General features: G+C 30.8%; 1 protein-coding gene across 2 annotated transcripts in view; it reads right to left on the reverse strand.

Moving 5' to 3' along the window:
• LOC127286015 (kin of IRRE-like protein 3) overlaps positions 1–8,468 on the reverse strand; it is a 567,542-nt gene that overhangs the window by 521,544 nt on the left and 37,530 nt on the right. The gene's annotated exons all lie outside the window — the stretch shown is intronic.

An 8,468-nucleotide genomic window follows, 5' to 3' on the forward strand; every position in this document is an offset into this window, starting at 1 on the left:
GTAGCATGTTACATTCATATTACAATATTTTTTGTTAGAGTGTTTATCTTACACTTTAAGTCTTTAAGATCTATAAACGCAAGACAAAAAAAAATTTAGAAAAAAATTTGGGTTAAAAAACCAAAAAATGTATGTTTGAGGGTTTTCAGTATTTTTTTTCTCCCTAACCAGACGTGCTTGAGACTTCTATATAGGCTTAAATTAAGCTGCCAGATCAAATAAGGGTACATAACAAATGTAATTCAAATGGATTTTGTGCCCTTCTTTGATCTGGCAGCTCAATTAAAGTTAAAACGTATATTTTAAGTTTCATATGCGCATAATAAAAAAGTTTTTGAAAAAATTGAGGAAATGACCCCAATAATCTTTTTGGGTGACTTGAACCTAATTTTTTTGCAAAATTAAAATTTTTTTTATCATGCGCATATGACCCACGTGAAAAGGTTCCTGGAATTTTTGCAGAGTGACTCTGGGAGTAGTTCCCAGAACATTCTGAGAACATTCCCGGAATTTTTTTGGTTTTTTCCCAGAATTCATGGAATTTTCGTTTCAATCAAATAATTGATACTCCGGGATGACTCCAACGTTCATCATGATGACTAGGAATCAATTGGAACACTTCTACAGGGAATTTTAGCTGTTATCAAACAATCGATACTCTAGGATGACTCCAACGTTCACCATGATGACTAGGAGTCAATTGGACAACTTCTCCAGGGAATTTTAGCTGTAAACAAACAATCGATACTCTAGGATGACTCCAACGTTCACCATGATGACTAGGAGTCAATTGGACAACTTCTCCAGGGAATTTTAGCTGTAAACAAACAATCGATACACCAGGATGACACAATAGTACATCATAATGACTAGGAGTCAATTGGACAACTTCTCCAGGGAATTTTAGCTGTAATCAAACAATCGATACTCCAGGATGACTCCAACGAACATCATGATGACTACGAGTCAATTGGACAACTTCTCTGGGAAATTTTAGCTGTAATCAAACAATCGATACTCCAGGATGACTCCAACGTACATCATGATGACTACGAGTCAATTGGACAACTTCTTCAGGGAATTTTAGCTGTAATCAAACAATCGATACTCGAGGATGACTCCAACGTACATCATGATGACTAGGAGTCAATTGGACAACTTCTCCAGAGAATTTTAGCTGTAATCAAATAATCGATACTCCAGGATGACTCTAACGTAGATCATGATGACTAGGAGTCAATTGGACAACTTCTCCAGGGAATTTTAGCTCTAATCAAACAATCGATAAACCAGGATCACTCCAAAGTACATCATAATGACTAGGAGTCAGTTGGACAACTTCTGCAGGGAATTTTAGCTGTAATCAAATAATCAATACTCCAGGATGACTCTAACGTACATCATAATGACTAGGAGTCAATTGGACAACTTCTTCAGGTAATTTTAGCTGTAATCAAACAATCGATACACCAGGATGACTCCAACGTACATCATGATGACTAGGAATCAATTGGACAACTTCTTAAGGGAATTTTCGTTTCAAACTGATTCTCAATAATTAAAAGAATTATAAACTTGGATGTAATATTTATGATTATTTAATATTAGGATTCTCACAAAATTATTGTTGTCCCAATTTACTTTACCGAAGGGGTGAAAATCGAAAAATAAGGGTTGATTTTGAAAAAAAAGGGGTAAAATTTTTTTTTTTTTAAATTTCGTAAACATTTTTGAAAAGTACCTGAAATATTCATTAAAATTCATTATAGACAAATTAAAATCCATTAACTTTTGTCATAGTTATACGGATTTGAAAATGACAATGTTACCCTTAACGTCAAAACTTCAACCCCCTCTACTTTTTACAAATATTTTTTTAATGCGTTTATATTTTATGGATTTATTACTATCATATCGGACAACAATTTACCAAAGTATGAAGCCAATCCCAGAACATTGACTTTTTGGGCTGGGGCGATTGAAAAAGAATCTCTCATATAAGAGATGTACATGACATGATATATTTTTTTGGGGGGGTTTCATAGACAAGCTCACATGTGCTCAGAAGAGTACTTGATGTTTTAAGCGCCCCTAACTTCATAAAAAATGTATTTTCAATGTATAATCTAACCGGATTGTGAAATTTTAAACACAGAAAAAGAATAATAACCTATACATTAAAGCCTCATTAATATTATTTATGATATAATTAAAAGATAATGAATAATTGTTGCGATTAAGTCGGGGCTTCATCTAACCCTTTTAAGTTACGACACTGTCCACGTCAAATTTTTCTTAACTTGACTACTAAATATTGAAAAAAGAGGTCATATATTGATAAAGAGACTTCTATTAAATAAGAAATTTCGCCATCTTCTCGTTTTTTCCCCACTTTAGTAATCAATTTACTAAAAATACATATGAGTTTAACAAAAAGTGATACTTAAATTTTCTCCGTGTAAAATTCTCTGAAGAAGTTGACCAATACACTCCTGGGTATCCGGATGTACGTTGGAGTTGTCTTAAAAACTCGATTATTTGGTTGAAACGAAAATTCCCTGAAGAAGTTGTGCAATTGACTCCTAGTCATCATGATGTACGTTAGAGTCATCCTGGAGTATCGATTATTTGAGTACAGTTTAAATTCCCTAGAGAAGTTGTCCAATTGACTCATAGTAATCATGATGTACGTTGGAGTCATCCTGGAGTATCGCTTCTTTGATTACAGCTAAAATTCCCTGGAGAAGTTGTCCAATTGACTCCTAGTCATCATGATCTACGTTAGAGTCATCCTGGAGTATCGATTATTTGATTACAGCTAAAATTCTCTGGATAAGTTGTCCAATTGACTCCTAGTCATCATGATGTACGTTGGAGTCATCCTGGAGTATCGATTGTTTGATTACAGCTAAAATTCCCTGAAGAAGTTGTCCAATTGACTCCTAGTCATTATGCTGTACGTTGGAATCATCCCGGAGTATTAATTACTTGATTGAAACGAAAATTCCATGAATTCTGGGAAAAAACCAAAAATTTTCCGGGAATGTTCTCAGAATGTTCTGGGAACTACTCCCAGAGTCACTTTGCAAAAATTCCGGGAACCTTTTCACGTGGGGAGTCTTAAAGTGTAAGATATATGTTTTAATTTAAGCCTATATAGAAGTCTCTATCACGCCAGGTGAAGGAGAAAAAAATACTAAAACCTCTCAAAAACATGGTTTTAAGGGGTTAAACCACTCTAGAATTTTCAAAAAATCAAAAATTTTTTTTTTTGCTTTAAAAGGTGCCTAAGGGTGTATAGAACAAGAAACAATATCAATTATAAGTCGAAACACTTTTTAATTTGGAAGGTCAATTATACGGCGCAGGCATTGTAGATTGAAGGTATATCCAAAAAGTCGTAAGTAAAACTTTAAACTCGTTTTTCTCAAAACTACATTTTTTGTGCTGGCCGGAAACATGACTTTTACAAATCTCAACCGATTTACTTAAAAATTAAACTGTAGCTTCTCAATAACATTATCTAGAGAAAGACGTACGGATTTTTTTTATGTTGGATATTTTTTTTGTTATAAACAATTTAGTGTCAATTTTTTAAGTAAAAAACTCGGTTTTTCCTTAAAATGTTCGCCATTTTTGCAAAAATCAATTGAAAAAAAATCCCCTACGTCTTTCTCTAACTTTTAAGATGTAAAAATAGAAAGAAATTTGTTTTTTGTTCTAGGATGAAAATTGGAGCGAAAACCTTTCCGGCCGCGACGTGATTCCTCTCAGAAAGGGTTCCTATCACGTACCTGTAAATTTGATATTTTAAAAAAAAATAATTAATGAAGTATATTTTTTTTCTTTTTAAAGTTTACCTAATAAATATATGTAAACATATTTTTCAGTACATTTAAACTTTTCTTGAAAAAAATTTCTAAAGTTAGGCCTTTTTTGGACGCTCTAGAGTGGTTTAACCCCTTAAGAGACTTTACTCCCAATTTACTCAAAATCCTGACGTAATATGCAATTTTGAAACCCGAGATAGTGTTCAACATATAAAAATACATTGGGAACCACTCTGATATCTCAAAAAAAATACCTTGTAGACCTGTGTTATTAATATTAACATAATATCCGGTAGCTGAATTATATTTATTGTTTCATGTTACACAGGCCAACAAAATTTTATTCAATTTACTTTCCAAGAATCAGACATCGATCTGTCATCGAATTCGTGTTCAGCAACCTCAAAAACCCTCGAATAACAAATTACAAGCAAATACAATCGATTTTTAAAAAATCGTCATATTAGATCTGCCATTTTGAATTTTGAAAATCTGACATCGAATTCGTGGTTCAGTTATACCGAAAATCTGCAGAACTATTTAAAATTTAGATGTTTGTAGTTATATTTTTCTCTATTATCGAAGTTTTAGCTGTTCATATTTAGTTTTGGAATGTCGAAGAATTCGCCATACTCAGAAAATTGAATAAAACGATTACTCAGAGACAAATGAAGATTTTTTAAATTATCAAAATGGGTTTTAAAGGGAAAGGATAGCACTTTCAGATGCAATATTGACTTTTCGGGAAAAAAATTGTCTCTTGATGTCGCATGTTCTCAAATGCAGTTAAAAAACGGGGTTTTTTTTTGCACTTTAAGGTTAGAATAACTCGAAAACCTGACGTGCATGGTCAATTCTGAGGCCGGATTCGGATTCAGCACGTCGAAAACCTTCGGTAAAGTATTGTCTGATTCTTGGAAAGTAAATCTTGTCGGCCTGTGTTATTTCTCAAATAAGGTGTTATTTTGTAGTTTTATATATTAATTTATCCGTTTCTGCATACACGGAAAAAACAAACTAACTATTTTAAAAACTATAAATGTCGTACTTCGCGGGCATCAGTTTTATGCTTTTAAAGTACGTCACTATTACTATAAGAGTATAACCATTATACTTATATTTAGTATGGACTTACTTTAAACTAAAAAAGCATTATTTCATACTTTAATAGGTAAACGAAAATATATACTAAATTAAAGGATAAAGCAGTTTGGTGCTAAAATAGTTAGTTTGTTTTTTCCGTGATAGAGAAAGAAAAATTGTTATTTCATTTAAAAAAAATTAACTTTCTCTATGTGATAATGGCAAATTAATACAGAAAACTACAAAATGACATCTTATTTTGAGTAATAACATGAAAAAATAAGTATAGTATAAAATGAAAGGGTACACTAAAGTTTTAAAAATGTTTAATCGTTTGAGTATATCACCCGTGTAGAAATTGAAACATGGTGCAGATCAGGACCAGATTAGGCGAAATATGGCCCTAGTTAGGGAAATGATCAAATGAAACACCTTACCTGAACTGGGCCTGACAATACATTTTGAAATTAAGGGCCAAATAGGGTTATCAAAGGGGCCACAGATGTCATTATTTTGTTTAATTAATTCAGTTAATAACCTCTTTCCTGTCATTAACATCATTAAAAAAAGACACGTTTGCATGTATTTTCTAACTCAGCAATTAATAAAGTGCCGTTCGTGCTAAAAATATTTGAGATTTTACAAACTAAGTGAACAAAAATTATATAAATTATGATGTATTGATAGTAAGTAAAACATTTTCTTTAAATTACAAAAAAAATAGGTTGGCTTGACAGTATTGAAAAAACTACAATGTTTCTTCCTGCTCAACATTAACATTTTAATCATATAAATATAATTAAATCACAAATTATAATTAATAATTGAAATTTTAGTGATTCCTTAGACTGAAAAATATAAATTTTATATAAAGAAATGTTTGTTTACTTTAATTTCTAATTGGTAAAGTTTTAAATTAGTTCTTTTATTATATATCTGGTTTATGAATAAAAATATTAAAATAGTAATTATTATTTATAATTTATAATTAATACAATTAACTTTTGTAATAATTTTGTTTATATATAAATTATTTTTACTATCAATTATTGAAAATCGAAATAAAATACTGAAATGAACAAAATTGTTAACCCTTTCATTTTAGTTAGTAAATTTTTATTTTTTCAAACAAAATGAGATTATAGAGGATACAATATATAAACGAAAAAAAGTAACACAACAGAAATGAACTTTAAAAATCTAACTTCATCCTTATCTTGCGTCCTCCTTCCCAATCTTTTGCATTGTTAAACGCAAATGCGAAGAGACCTAGAACGCTGTCTTCGCTCAAGTTGAATTTTTCCATCAGTACATCTGGAATAATTAAAAAAATTCGAAATTTTAATAAATAAATAAATAAATATCGATTAAATTTTAATAAAATAAAATTTTATATGATTATATAATTACTTATTAGAATTATTTTTTTAATGATAAGAAAATTAAAAAGTTTCAACAATTTATAATTTAAAAAATGTTAAATACTTAAGCAATATTAATTTCAGGAATATAATGCAAATTTAAAGCTTTTTGAAATATTTTATTTAAAAATTAAATAATTTTGTTTCGTTTAAAAATAACTTTTTGCAAAATTTCAAAAGGTATCATTAACCTAAAGAGAAATAATTTCAAGAAACATGTTTTAAAAAATAAATAATTTTTTTCCAGTCATAGAAATGGGCCGCATAGATAATTTTGGTGTAATTTAACTTTGCAACATGATATTTCGATACAGAAAAATTATAGAAGTTTCTAAAATTAATTGTTAGAAAATCTTAATTAAAAATATTTACTTACTTTCTTTAGTGTTTTGCATTAAATTTTTAAGTCCTTTTATAAATCGATATCTCCTCACTCTTTTTGTACTTTTTTCCTTTGACATTTTATTGTAACACGTCTTTATTTTAAACATTCAGGAAAGACATTCACTGACAATCTGACATTTATTTTTATTACTTGAATGTGGTCATTAAAAAAAGAAATACCAAAAACTTCATTTATTACTATTTTAAAAATGATTTTTGTAGTCTAGGGCCCTATCAGGTACCGGTAATTCCCCGATCAGGCTATAATGAGGCAACACTTATCAGGACCAGATAGCAAATAGGATTTAACAAGATCAATTTCTACACGGAAAAACGCACAGATGTAGAGAGATCCCTTACCTATAGGCGAGATTCAATATATCAAATCTTAATGTTTCTTGGTATATAGAAAAATTTTGAAAGTTTGTGATTAAAATCAGTATATGGTATACATGAATGCGAGGATATAAATCTTGCTAGGCGTTGATTGCTGTTACCACAGATTCGAATGGTGCTTAGAAAGAGTAATGAGTGCGCTTTGGGCTCGCACACGGACAAATAGTACATTGTATCATCAAGAGCTGGACCATGATTGGAGTCTGACCATGCGAGAACGAGAACTTTAACGTGTGAAATGCCGATTAGATGATTCTGTAGAGGATTTGGCAAGTACAAAAGCAGAAGGATTGAACGTGAAAGGATACTGGGAATGGATAGTATGATAAGCCTCTAATTGTGGTTCAATAGATGGACCAGATTCGTCCTACTGGAAATTAATGACACCTGATGTGTTAAAACTTACAAGTACAACTTTTTTTATATATTTTTTGTTTCCTACCTCTTGATGAAAGTTAATGCATATATAAGTTACAAATTTAAAATTTGTTCAAAAAAGAAAGAATATCTTTTTATCAATAAATATTTCTCAGTTTTATTGATAAAATCAGATATTGGAGACGAGGTAAAACAACTATATATATCAGCCAATGTGCGCTTCTCGCTGCATCGACCAGCGTATGGGTCGTTTGCCAAAATAGTATCAAGTTGATCTAAATGATGTAATCGATGAGGACAAAAACGTTTTCAATTTCGCATAGTATAGACGGATATCCATTGGCTATGCACAAACGAGAATGATATACAGATGCCTATAGCTTGGGCATTCGCTCAACGCACGTTCACCGAAAATGTCCGTGCGCAATCGAAACAATGACCCAATTGCGATAGCTGCGGATTCGAGGTCTGCAATTTCCATTTAACGCAGTTGTCTGTAAGCTCAATGTGTGATTAGGTTTTAGTTGTATCGATGCCACGAATAGGCTTCGTCATCGTTACACCTATATATAATATATATACATATATAAGATATTCATTAGCGCTAAGTGGACAACCAATTATTCAACCATATATCCAACAACTGTATATATATATATATACACAATATGTCCGCGATTCTATTGTTTTATTCTCATGAGGCTAAAATTGTTAGAAATTTATTTCTTTTCATAATTAATTAAGTAAAATTTTGTGTTTTTTTATTTTGTCATATGTGTATACGGGGTATTTTTTGTCAAAAAGACACCCCTATGCCCAGAAAAAATTTAATTAAAAAAATCTCTACATAGGATTAAATTACAGCAAATTTTGTCTATTTTTTAATGCCGTATGGCAATTTTTAAATATTAAACATCGGGATATAAAAAATTACCGACATAGAAATCTACATTACCGACTGATGGTAAAACAAGAA

This window comes from Leptopilina boulardi, unplaced genomic scaffold (assembly GCF_019393585.1).
Source record: "Leptopilina boulardi isolate dan_hultmark-lab unplaced genomic scaffold, ZJU_Lbou_2.1 LbouV2_342, whole genome shotgun sequence".
In the NCBI taxonomy this organism is placed as follows: Eukaryota; Metazoa; Arthropoda; class Insecta; order Hymenoptera; family Figitidae; genus Leptopilina; species Leptopilina boulardi.